Genomic DNA, 13,535 nt, shown 5'->3' on the forward strand with positions numbered 1-13,535 from the left:
CCCTCCATTTTTCACCTACTGAACTCATCCAACCTGCTGTCTGTACGTGGACACATGAGTTGTGTGCCAGCCGGAGCCTGTGGGATGCATTAGAAAGCCATTTGGTATCGATCGTTGCTAAAGATAAGCACTGCAGGGTGGGTGTGGGTACTCTGATCTTTCTCTGTCTCCATCGTTCATCCACCTCTTACTGGCTGACTATCTTTTTACATGCTTTCTCTTTCCATTTAGTTTGTTCTATCTGGGCATTTTGGACAATACATTTGCAAAATCTACTTGGTAGCTATGGTACAGTAGTATATTTAGGGACATTATCCAGCTGCATAATTAGGTTGCCATCCGGTGAGTTTAGAGATTATGGGGTTTACTATATGTTCTGTTGCTGTCCCAAATACATCTAGATCATTGCCACTCCTGGTTAGCCAGTGTGTTTGCATAGTCACAGGGTCCAAAAAGTCCCCTAGTCAAGTGTCCTTGCTAAATCACTGAGGTTTCGGCACTTTTCAATTCACAAGTATTGTTCATTTGATCGATAGGATGGCCAGGCAACTTCATAGTGCTACTCTTTAACAACATACATGAATAGAGAGAACATATCAACTACCTCAGTCCAAAATCTATTAACAGATGCAAATAGCTTACCTAATAGCATTGTGATGCGGAGCGGTGCATTGTTTAGCAGGGAGACGTTTGGCGTGACTGGTGCCTGGATGAGGGGATGTTGGCCATGCTTAGACTGCCCCCTGTTGATTTCCTCCTGGATTTGCATGCCCTCACTTAACATGGAACTGATACACTGAGTGGATCTCAATCTTATACTTTCTTGATGTCGTGCCTTAATGCATCTTTCTAAAAGTATTCTTTGTACCTTCTTTTATCAGGAATACATCCATGGTCCAAATGCCTTCGCCAGTGGTGTTCCCTAAAAAGGGTTAGGGACTGGTAAATTACGATTGAATATGGTATTGTTCGATAAATAATAATACTTGGTTTTTTGTCACACACTATTTACTTCTAATGTTTCTTTTTTTGCAAGGCTTTTATTAACAGTGGGAATCAGAGGGAGACCGGTGAAATGGCCACAGGTGAAGGGTGGACCAGGGAATTGAACCCTGGTCCCTGGTTGGAAGCCGAGTATGCATGCTTAGAGCCGGACGCGTTAGTACTTGACCAGAATTCCGTTCCAATAATTATTTGTTTTGCATGATTTGATTTTCATTGGCTTACTAAATTACGTGCTGGTGTATACAAGAGTCAGAGGCAAATAAAGACATGATAAAGTTCTTAAAACTGAGATTATTTTGGTAACGTGGATGCTAATCATGCAAAAAATTATTACGACAAAATGTGTTTGTTGAGGGCACTGTGTGTGGTGTAGGTCTGGGGAAGGAAGCAAATCTTGTCCAATGCCACTATGCAAATGCACAAGAAACAGGCACATTAAAGAGGTGTCCTCCATTCTCAGCCTTTATATGTGGCACACAAAGGCCCCCATTCTGCGCTCTGCTGATAAATCAGTCGCTGATGTCATCCAGTGACATTGCAACACAATGTGTGTAGTGTGATGCTTTTGTGATTGCTGGTGCTGTGTTGGTGGGTGTTTGTACTATCACATCTCACCCCTACTCTTTTTTGTGCCCTGCAGTGCTGGCACCAAGAGGCGGCAAAAAGGAAGAGCAAGTTGCAACCTTCATTCTTGATTAACTAAGATTAATTTCAGCCACGCTGCCAGAGATGTATAGCAAACATCAAATGTTGCTAGGGACATCCAAAATAGACTTCTTTTTACTAGCTTTATCTTTACCGTAACCCTAAAAAACTCTAACCCTAATGAGTTCAACTAGTCCTCACTGGTTTAACTACAGTTTGGGCAATTTCTTTTTTTCTTCACCTAAAATACTAGAAATGTACGCATGCGTTTATATTTTTGGCTGGGGCACATCCGGGTAAAAAAATCTCTCAATATTTTTTTTTCTTCAGGTGGTTTCTATTTCAATGGCCAAAACTGTAGATACCGCAGTTACTTACTGTTTTTACTTGTTTAACTGCAACCTTTTGGAGTTGCTTCCCCCCAGGATATTTGCCCACATCATGAAGCGTGTATTTAAAGGGGCCCTTTGTAGAATCCCCCCTCTAACGTACAAGACTGAATTTAAACAATAACAAGACTTGTCTCCTCCAACCTTTCCCTTTCCAAACAAGAACAAAATATTATTAGTTAGACGACTCCAAGGTTCATTAGGATGGGAGGATTCTACTGAGAGTGTCTGAAGAGAGCATGAGGATATGAGTCAATGCAAATTGACTGACTGACCCACAAGCATTTAAATACTGAAAATCACTCTGAAGAGTCACTCTGATACATTTTACAAGAACCATTTGAAACATTACCTTCAAACTTACATATTTGATGTACAAATAAATTAACACAATCTGACAATGTGAAGTTGCTGTTTTGCTTGGTACAATAAAAAAATTAATGCATTTCCTCTGAATCCTATTCTGTGTTTCAACCACTGTGTGTCGCTGTATCCATAAAGAAGGCAAGTGTCCGAATGGAGATGAAAGAAATTCCTATTTAATGGAGAGAAAACTACATTATCCTCCATTGATTTGAAATGGACCCACCCCCCTAGTCAAAACAATGAAATGTTTTGTTATATGTTTTTAAATAAATGATATAATAAAATCCTCCAGCAACAGGACAGGAATTGTGGCGTGGGTCGCTAATGGAAATATGTTGTGTGGGTTGAATAAATTTTTGTTAAGGTACACTAAGTCTGATATTTTAAATAGGAAATTACAAACTTTAGAAACCTTTTTTCAACCAAGAAATCTATACCTAAAATGAGAGGATGATAAAAAAATTAAATGCACAATCTGTATACTAGATAATATAATCTGCCATCATAGCCATTCTATACAGTTGGGTTGTAATTGATTATCCAGATGGACTAAAGAGGAGCTAGGCAAATACCAATACCTGGCTTGTTGAACTCATAATGACAAGCCTTGGAGTGATGGTGGGTTGGCCTTAAAATGCCAGTGGTGCATGCAACCACCATCTTAACTACCGATGAGTCTTGTTAAATCTCTGGAGCTCATTTCCATTAAATGTTTTTTCACACCTCAACTGTCTGCACATTTCTGTGTTCGCCCTACTGTGCCTGATTCAACTACAAAATAGACCCTTAATATTTGATGGATGCATTGATTAAATGAATCGCAGCATATTTCTTTAATTAGTAACATTACTACTTACTAAATTACTACATACAGTACTGTAAAAGTATATCAGTTCACATGGGTTACAGGGTAAACAAAATGCCAAGTAGTCAAAAATACCAGTATCTGGGGTATTTAGATTGTCACATTAGATTGAATTGTCTTAGATACTCTTGGTAAGGTTTCAGAAATATTTGTCTGGTTTGAGGGACCATCCCTCCCATAAATGTGGAGTGGTCAAGAGACCAGAGGTGGCAGAATAGCAGTAGTGCCTTCATGTAATACATTCAAATAAAATTACTGATTTAAATATGTATTATTTTATATTACATTGAGTGGGTTTTTACGAACTAATATTCCTAGTGTACAAATTCCCCACAAAAAAAACGCATGAATTGATTTGCATTTTAATGAAATAGTGAAATGAAAGTATTTGATCCCCTCTCAATCAGAAAGATTTCTGGCTCCCAGGTTTCTGTCCAAAGATGTCAGGGACAAGATTGTAGACCTACACAAGGCGGGAATGGGCTACAAGACCATTGCCAAGCAGTTTGGTGAGAAGATGACAACAGTTGGTGCAATTATACGCAAATGGAAGAAACACGAAAGAATCTCCCTCTGTCTGGGGTTCCATGCAAAATCTCACCTCGTGGAGTTGCAACGATCATGAGAATAGCGAGAAATTAGCCCATTATGAATTACAAAGGCTACACTGCAAGATACTCACCGATCAGCGCCAAAAACAGAATGGCCAGATTCGAATTTGCCAGATTCTGGCCAGAATGGCCAGATTCGAAGTTCTGGAACAGCGTTATATGGACAGATGAGATGAAGCTTTATTAAAGAGATTAAAAGTCTGGAGAAAAGTCTATAGATTATCCGAAGTATACCACCTCACCTGTGAACCATGGTGAGGAGGTGTCGTGGAATGGGCCTACGTGGCTGCTTCTGAAACAGACTCATACATCTTTATTGATGATGTAATGAATGAGGGCTGCAGCAAAATCAGTTCAGAAGCTTCACAATGCAACAGGACAATGACCCAAAACACACTGCTAATGCAACCAAGGAGTTCATCAGGGAAAAAGCTTTTTAGGCTGGCCAAGTCACTCTCCTCATTTTAATCCGATTGAACATGCATTTCACTTGCTGAAAAGGAGACTTGAGTCAGAAAATCCACAAAACAAGCAACAGCTCAAATTGGCTGCTTACATTTGATTTGTGGTGAATTGTCCCAATTCCTATGCTCCCATTAAGAAGGGGGAAAGAACTCTGAAAGTGCTGTTATTTTTGTGTTGAAAATGTTAGAAATAAAAGGTGACAGTCAGTACTTTTGCCTCATCTTTAATTGTATTTTAATGTGCCTTGAGTGTCCTGCAAAAACAGCAATTTAGAATTTTGTCTCAGTGCATATAGAGGGCACTGTATGTCCAATATACTATGCCAAATTAGGGACATTTGCCAGACATCTCTAGCATCGCTGGTGGTTAATAAAAAAAAAGAGTGTACTTTACGCTTATTGCCAGATTGGTGACAGGAATAGACTGAGTGGTATTGGCAGAGAGATACGTTCATTTTAACTGGAGCTAGATGAATTTCTCTGCATTCAACATGCCTCCGCATGTTAGAGTCAAGGGTGATTGAAGTGGAGGAAGAAAATGCCAAGTAGCTTTCTGTTATTCTTCAGCTTTGCACATAACCCCCTATTTAAGGCCAAGACCCTGGTCAGCAGGGGCCAAGTGCAGTGCACTTGTCTGTTGTTTGACAAAGCTTCACATCAATGTTGCCATTAGTAGCCTAATACAGCTTTAAGATCTAACAGTTACAACATGGTCCAAACACGGGGTATCACAGACAATCTCATTTCAAATGTTTATATAATTTAAACAATCCAAATATAACCAACGCTTATGAAATGAAAAACACAAACATTGAAGTTTTCTGTTAAGAATCATAAGAGTATTCAAACTAGATGCCACAGCCACAGTGTGCGGTTTGCAGAACGAGGGAGTGGGTGGTTTGCAGCACAAGAAAATGCTTAAAGTAACAAAGTTAATGATCAGTTCCCATGCTGTTAAGATGAATGTTGTCTTTGAAATTAGTCTTCCATTTACTGTTCCATTTGTTGTCATTACATTGGGGTTTTTGGTTGGTGTTTTCTGAACTGCTTCCAACCTAGCCTCGCAAAAGCCAGCTGATCCAGTAAGCTTAGATTTAAAATCTACATGGATATCTGTTTAGCGTTCAAAACAAGTTTCAGGATCTGGTAGCAGGATCTGAGGCTATTTCAAACCCCTGATGGCCAGAGACATTGGAGATATAGCTAATTTATAGAGATGGAAATTGAGCCTCTCAAAATAAAGTGTAACCAATCCTACTGTTGATTTTGTTTATTGTAACATATGTCAGATGCATCGCACACACTACACACGTACATGCAGGGTTGGGTAGGTTAATTTTTTTTATCTAATCCGTTACAGTTACAAGTTACCTGTCCACATTTGTAATCAGTAATGTAACTTTTGGATTACTCAAACTCAGTAACGTTATCTGATTACTTTGAATTACTTTTAGATTACTTTCATATAAAGAGGCATTTGGGAAAAAATAGGAATAGGCTATAACCAATTGAATACCTTTTGTGGGATCAATCAATGTTAGAGTTTACATAGCCGGGCAAAAACTGAATTAACATTTTACCTTATGGGTTGTGTATAGTGCCTTTTGAAAGTGTTTCTAAACCATTGCTTCTACTTCAATATGAATGGGTTACATCTCTACATTACACTCTAAAGGTCTGTCAGATGTTCAGTCATTCCAATTAATCCAAAAACCCTTGATCTTCTGACTTTTTATCTGAACATAAACCAAAATCTAATGATGGGTAATTAAGCCTATTCTGTTATTTGTATTTTATTCATGTTTATAATTGCTTCACAACATTGTTGAAAAATGAATGGCAATTACTCGAAAAGGTACATCGTTGTATATAAAAATGAAGATATCCGTAGCTTTTCGCGCATAAACGAAATCTGCAGTAGTCTGATGTTTTGCTCCACAACCAACAACATTGTCAAAATGTTGCAGAAACCCCAGGCACGCGAATGCACGTTTGCAATCGTGAATACCCGCCTAGAAATAAGATTTACCCACGCGAACGTAAACTGCGATTATTAGGGCCACCAGTGATGGATTTTCAAAATGCTAATAAATAAATAAATGGTGATTATAAACCTGCATTCTTAGCTTAAAGTAAATGACGGCAGCAGCCAATAATGACCAATGAACACAATATTCAAATTAAAAGCAAGCAGAATCACATGGCCTACCTGTATGTACGGGGTTGATGTGACTGCGTCAAATGCAAATAATCATCCTTTGGCAGAGTGCTTCCCAACACACCTTTTTATCTTGAAGGCGGCACCATGTTACAGCTATCTAACAAATAGTTGCCTAATCTATTAAACAATTCCTGTCTAAGTTCTTAGGTGCAACTTGTCCTGGCTGTGTTGTTCGGTGTATTTGACAAATGAACCTTAAAACACCAGGTAGGCCTATCGCCTATCATTGTTCTGAGAAAGATGCATCGAGTAGATGTACAGCATTTTATATGGCTCGGCTAATATTATCGTAGATATACTCTGTTTTTACCAGCCATCCAACCAACCAAAAACGTAGTCCGTCACTAATCTGGTTATGCAACGTGTCTACTTTAAATTGTATTTTACGTTGATTAAACTCAATACTCATTGACCTATTTAAAAAGTCAACACTTGCTCTTGGTATATTATAACTAATGAGACTTGTGTCTCCTGTCACATGTAGTGGTAACAATCCAACATCTCTATATCATGTTAGACTGCAAATGTATTCAGAACAGACTCATTACTTAAGTTCAAAGTACCAAGTGGTGTTTGGATTAAAATTCCAAGAGCAATTTCTGGGATGCCAATTGGGGTAGCCAAACCTTGCATCTCCAACTTTTTTGATTGGCTCTGTAACCTACATTAAGATTGCAAAAACGCTGCAGTCTATGTTATTATCACACCCTGACAACAGAGATTTAAATATCTGAATTAGTTATGCATAATATGTCTTCCTACTTCCCAGGCCTGATCAACTATTACTCAAAGGTTCAGATTTTCTTTTTCCTGGACCTTGCATTGATTGTGCATCTTTTATTTAATTCCCCAGTTTATTTCCTGTTAATCAGCTCAGCAAGGCTTTTTGTATTCCCTGCCTTGCACTATTCCCTGTCAGAATTGCAGTAGAATTAGAAGGGTGGCCTGTGATGGTTAATGTTATTTTGTCCTCAGAGCTTTGAAGGGCTTAGTCAATCAAGTTTGTCTTGTCTTGTTTTGTGACTGGGTGTGTTGACATTGTAATAACTCAAAGTCTCAATACATGTTGGAGTTACAGCCTTGGCATCTCGGCACCCGATTGCCAGTTTCGCAAGCTAACCAACATTTTGCAATATCTGGTTGGGAATTCCCATTTTGACAGCTTATCCAATCAGTGGTATATAACTACAACCCTGTTTCCAAAAAAGTTGGGTCGCTGTGTAAAATGCAAATAAAAACAGAATGCAATGATTATTTGTTTAATTGAAAATAGTACAAAGACAACATATCAAATGTTGAAACTGAGAAATGTAACAGTTTTTAGAAAAATACATGCCCATTTTGAATTTGATGCCAGCAACATGTTTCAAAAAAAGTTGGGACAAGGCATGTTTACCACTGTGTTGCATCACCTCCACTTTAAAAACTCTGTTTGTGAACTGAGGAGTAGCTTTAGTTTTGTTGGCAACATCCGGGCGAAACTCATGAGTTTAGCGCTCTTAAATGCATCTCTTTATAAAATCAGAACAAAGCTTCTGTCCTAATGGATTACACATAGCTATAAAAGGCTTTATCTAAAATGTTCTTAACAGTCTTAACGGCTCAGCACAGTCAAATACTATGTATGTTAATCCACCAGTGCCACACAATAATCATAATAGAGATAGAGACATTCATGTAGCAGCCTTTTAGACTAAAAGACTTGCTGAAAGGGAAAATGTGCCTTATTATACAAAACATCGCAGATCTGTGTACATTTTAAGATGGTCTATGCTGGTCTTTATTTGTTGGATGCTGGTTTGAGAGGTATGTTCTAGCTGGTTATGCTGTCTGCCCAGCAGTACTGCATGGTGTAATTTAGTCTGCGTACACCAATAATATCACAAATTTACCTATGAAAAATAAGTTCAAGAAATTTCAGGAAGGCTGGTTATTGTCTACACTTGAACTAGGGTAACAGCAGTAAACATACATGTATATCTGAAAACATAAATTCCTGCCTCTTTGGTTCTGTGCTCCAATGGTAGGACACAATCACTCAATCTACCGAACCACATAGCTTCTGACAACTCCCCCTTAAGCCATGCATTTGGAGAGAGACTAGTCCTAACCCATACACCAAGCCTCAGGCAAATCATCATGGGAGGAAATGCATTCATGTTGACAGCAAAGGGATTCTAAGTGTCAGCTTTAAGAGTTGCTCGAATGAAAGCCCTGGCAGTCCACAACAATGAATAAACATGCAGGATATTACAATGGTGCGCACGTGTGACGCTCAGTCGCTTGTGCTTGTGTCAGTGACACCAAACTGCTTGCTTATTAAGTTCTACTCACGATTCAGCAAATGCCTCGCATCAAGCTCTGAACTTCTGATACGCAAACGCACATAACCGTCGTCCCTCAAGTGTCTTGGAAACCAAGATCACCAACCGATTTAGGTTGAATTGAAATCAAAGTAAACAATTGAAATCACAGGCTGTTCCGACCTGCGTGAATTTCATCATGGCAACTCATAATGTGACTCAGCTGTGTGTATGTTTCTCACATGCCTGTATGCACTCCCGACAATGTCTGGGCATGCTCCTGAGGAGACCGTAGATGGTGTACTGGGGGATCTCCTCCCAGACCTGGATCAGGGCATCAATGTGCTCCTGGACAATCTGTGGCGCTACTTGGTGGTGTCAGATGAAGTGATACATAACGTCCCAGATGTTCTCTATTGGATTCATGTCAGTGGAACGCGAGGGCCTGTCAATGGCATCAATGCCTTCATCATCCAGGAACTGCCTACACACTCTGGCCACATGAGGCCGGGTAATGTCCTGCACCAGGAGGAACCCAGGGCCCACTGCACCAGCGTAAGATCTGATGATGGGTCTGAGGCAGACCTTACAGCAGTCAGGGTACCGTTGGCTAGCACATGGATATCTGTGTCTCCCTCCATGGATATGCCTCCCCAGACCATCACTGACACACCACCAAACCGGTCATGCTGGATGATGTTACAGGCAGCATAATGTTCACCACGTTGTGTCCAGACTCTCAAGTCTGTTTCATGCTCAGTGTAAACCTGCTCTCATCTGTGAAGAGAACTGGGTGCCATTTCTGGTGAATGCCAATCGAGCTGTACGGTGCTGGGCTGTGAGCACTTGTCCCACTAGAGGACGCCAGGCCCTCATGCCACCCTCATGGAGTTTATTTCTGACAGTTTGGTCAGAAATATGTAATGAATGTACAGTTTGGTCAGAAATATGCACACCAGTAGCCTGCTGGAGTAGCTGGACTACCTGTGCAACTTAAATGGACTGCTGGTACCGCCTCATGCTACTAGTAGTGACAAGGACTATAGCAAAACTAGAGAAGAATCAGTCAGGAAGGATAAGGAGTGAGCAATTGTCTGCGGCCACCACCTGCAAAACCATTCTGTTTTTGGGGGTTGTCTTGCTGTTGCCTCTCCAGTGCACCTGTTGTCACTTTCATTTGCACCAAAAACAGGTGACACTGATTCACAATTGCTGTCACGTGCTGTAGTGTGGAAGGACACAGGCGCAGAGTCGAAATAACAGGGGTAAACCATGTTTAATAAAAGAAAGACTGAAACGAAACAAAAAGGAAGCTGCATCCAGTGACGTGGGCTAACTGATACACAGGAAAACCAAAATGAACCACACCAGCATGGCAAAATCAAAGGACTTAAATAGGGTCCCCAATTGGAGGCAATGACCAACACCTGCCTCCAATTGGGGAGACCAAAAGGATTGGAGGTGGCTAGATGAGCCTCCTCCTGTCCTGTCCTGGCTATGCCCCGAGCCCAGCGCAGAGATGGCTAGGGGCATAGCCAGGACGTGACAATTGCTTATACTTCTTAACTGGACAGATTAATATCCCTGAAGGTTAATTGACTTGGTGTTATACTGTGATGATTACATGTTCCCTTAATTATTTTGAGCAGTGTATTTTGGTTATTGAAAGACTGGGGGAGGGTCTTTTTCTTAACCACTGAACGCAGGCCGCTGTATGCTATAGTTCTCTGGGGGGAGTGTCTCACAACCTTGATCAATGATGTTGCATAGAAATGTTGTGTCAAATGTATTGCAAGGTATAAATATGGAACATTTTGCCTGATTATAAAGGCTGGAGTCAGTTTTGCTGGTTGGATCCACAGTCTCCCATGAGCTTGTTACATGAGAGAGCCATGGATCATAATTGTGTTCCTGCAGGACAGTAGTGCAAATATGAATGAGGTTAGTGAAGGTGCCTGACCTCAGCTGTAACATACACACACACAACAACTTCCTATCTGACTGGAAATATTGCTATGACTTTAGAGAATGTTCCCTTAAAAATGCATTCTGGGATCATAAGTATGGAAATTCATTAAGATTTGGATATGTGTTTCATAACTTAAACGAATGGGTTGTTATCAGTAAAGCATCTAAGTGCAATAAAGAAGGTTCTGTTTGCCTGATGGGGGCAAGGGTCAGCCAGCTTCATTAAACCACTGACACATTCATGCAATTCAAGGGATTGTTAAATAAATGTTGAACTGTTTGGTTGTAGTATCATCATCCCTTGAAGATCACAGGCAGAACATTTCAGTTTTTTCAAGCAAAAAATCTGCACACATTTCATTAGCTTCAAAATGACACGGCAAGTGTCTGTGTAGATTACATGATCAGTAGGCTAAACATCTATTTCAGATGAAGGAGGTTATGCCGTGATATCTGTCAATAATGAAAAGTGTGTGTGGGGGAGAACTCACCCTGTCAAACTAAAGAACATCACATTGTACACATGCACACAGAGAGTCCTTTATATTTGTTTGACAAATCAAAAATGATGTTCGGATGAATCATTTGACTTCAAATTGCCACAATACAGCAATGCCTTTTGTTAAGCATCAAAAGGTTTATATCAGGGCTGATTGGGTTATTGCAGTTGGTAGATTAATTAAGTTTTCATTTTCATTAGTTGTCAGTTATAATCATCACAATTAAAAGAAATAAACATTTGAAATGTATCAGTCTGTGTGTAATGAATGTATACATTATACAAGTTTCACTTTTTGAATGGAATTACTGAAATAAATCCACTTTTTGATGATATTCTAATTATATGACCAGCACCTGTATGTATGTGGACCTACTTACATATAAAGATAAAATAAGGAAGTAATTCCAAAACATTGAGCAATATTGACATTTCTTCAGTAGAAAATAAAACGACCCTCCCCTGGACTAAACGCTTAAACCTGATGGACAGAGCATGACCCGCCCCTATATTTATCCAGGCTCCCTAAATGTATGTGTACTTGGCAATTTATTTTATATTTGATTAACTAAATCTGGTTGATAGTTCTATTGCTTTGGACACCACACAGTTTTGTTTTGTTGTACTATATTTATGGAGTCAATCCTGTTCATTTTAAGTGTTCAATTTAAATCCTTTCCTTTTAGCTAACTACACCTCAGAACGTACAGGTAAGTCAATTGGCTATCCTATTCATTACACTTAGAGAGAAAGCAGAGTAAGTGAATACCAAATCAGTTTGACACATTCATTACGTGGGGAACCTATGTCCATTAATCTTGAAACAATCTCTGAGGCGTTGGTAAGTCCAGACGAACTTTGAAATAAGGAAGAAATACGTTTTCCATGTATCCTGAGCTGTGCATTTAAAGACATGTTTGACAAATGGGGGCTCGGTGGTGTGAGTTGCAAGGACTTTTTAACAAACCCCACAATAACTCCACAAGAAATGCAATACATCCCAGCATAATTGCATTGTAACCTTGACACAACCTTGATACAATTTTCATCTGAATCGCCTCACAAACCTAGGAGAACCTCTATACAACCTTAGCACAGCCTTAACACATTGAACAGATACATCCTGCAGTCGAGTTGCAACATCAGCACATCATAACAGTATCTGTTCAAAAGACACAATTACTTATGTACCTTTGTCAAAGCATTGAAAAAAATAACTGCAGATTGTGGTTGATTTAAAAGAACCAGAATGGTATTTTGTGTGGAATGCACTAGGTTCTATTTGAACATAGCCCTATAGTTGCACTTCAAAGGGAATAGGGTGCCATTGGGTCTGCATCATGGTTGTCCCCTGACCCTAGTCATGATTGATTTGCACCATCACCCTGCACAGTGCTTCCCTCCTTATACTCAATTTGTAGGTGTGTGCTGTCAGCTGTCAGGTCTCCCGGCTAGAAGATAAATGGGCTCTTTCAATCTCAACACGATGCTCCATCTTTTTCTTTATTCCTCTTCATCTCCCTTTCCATATTGTTTCCTTTCTCTCCATACTAATTCCTCACTCTCACCGTATAACCTTTTTCATCGCAGTAATTCTCTCTCCATTTAATTCTCTGTCTCCACACTGCTCTCTCACTCTTTTCACACTATTCCATTTCAATTTCTGTACTTATCTCTGATTATATCTGTACAATTATCCTGCTCTCTTTTAAACCTTTCACGATGCCACTTTCTATTCTCCAGTCATTCTCTCACACATTTAAATTTAACCTTTTAATTAACTATATCGTTTTTGCACTGGAAAGTAGAGCAAATGCAATATGTTTACATACAACCCTGTATCCAAAAAAGTAGGGATGCTATGTAAAATGTAAATGAAACACAGAATGCAATGATGTGCACATTATTTAAACCCTATATTCAAAAGGTAATAGGGCAAAGACAACACATCAAATGTTGAAACTGAAATGTTTTATTGTTTCCTGAAAATGATATGCACACTTTGAATTTGACGCCAGCAACACGTTTAAAGGAAACTGTGACGGGGCAACCAAAGACAGGAACATCTGTGTGATGGTAAAAACAAACCCATTAGGTTAATTGGCAACAGATCAGAAGACATGATTGGGTATAAAAAGATGCTGAAAGATTTCTGTGCTGTTATCACCACAGAGGAAGCTCTGGCTAGGACAAAAACAA

This window comes from Esox lucius, chromosome 18 (genome assembly GCF_011004845.1).
Source record: "Esox lucius isolate fEsoLuc1 chromosome 18, fEsoLuc1.pri, whole genome shotgun sequence".
In the NCBI taxonomy this organism is placed as follows: Eukaryota; Metazoa; Chordata; class Actinopteri; order Esociformes; family Esocidae; genus Esox; species Esox lucius.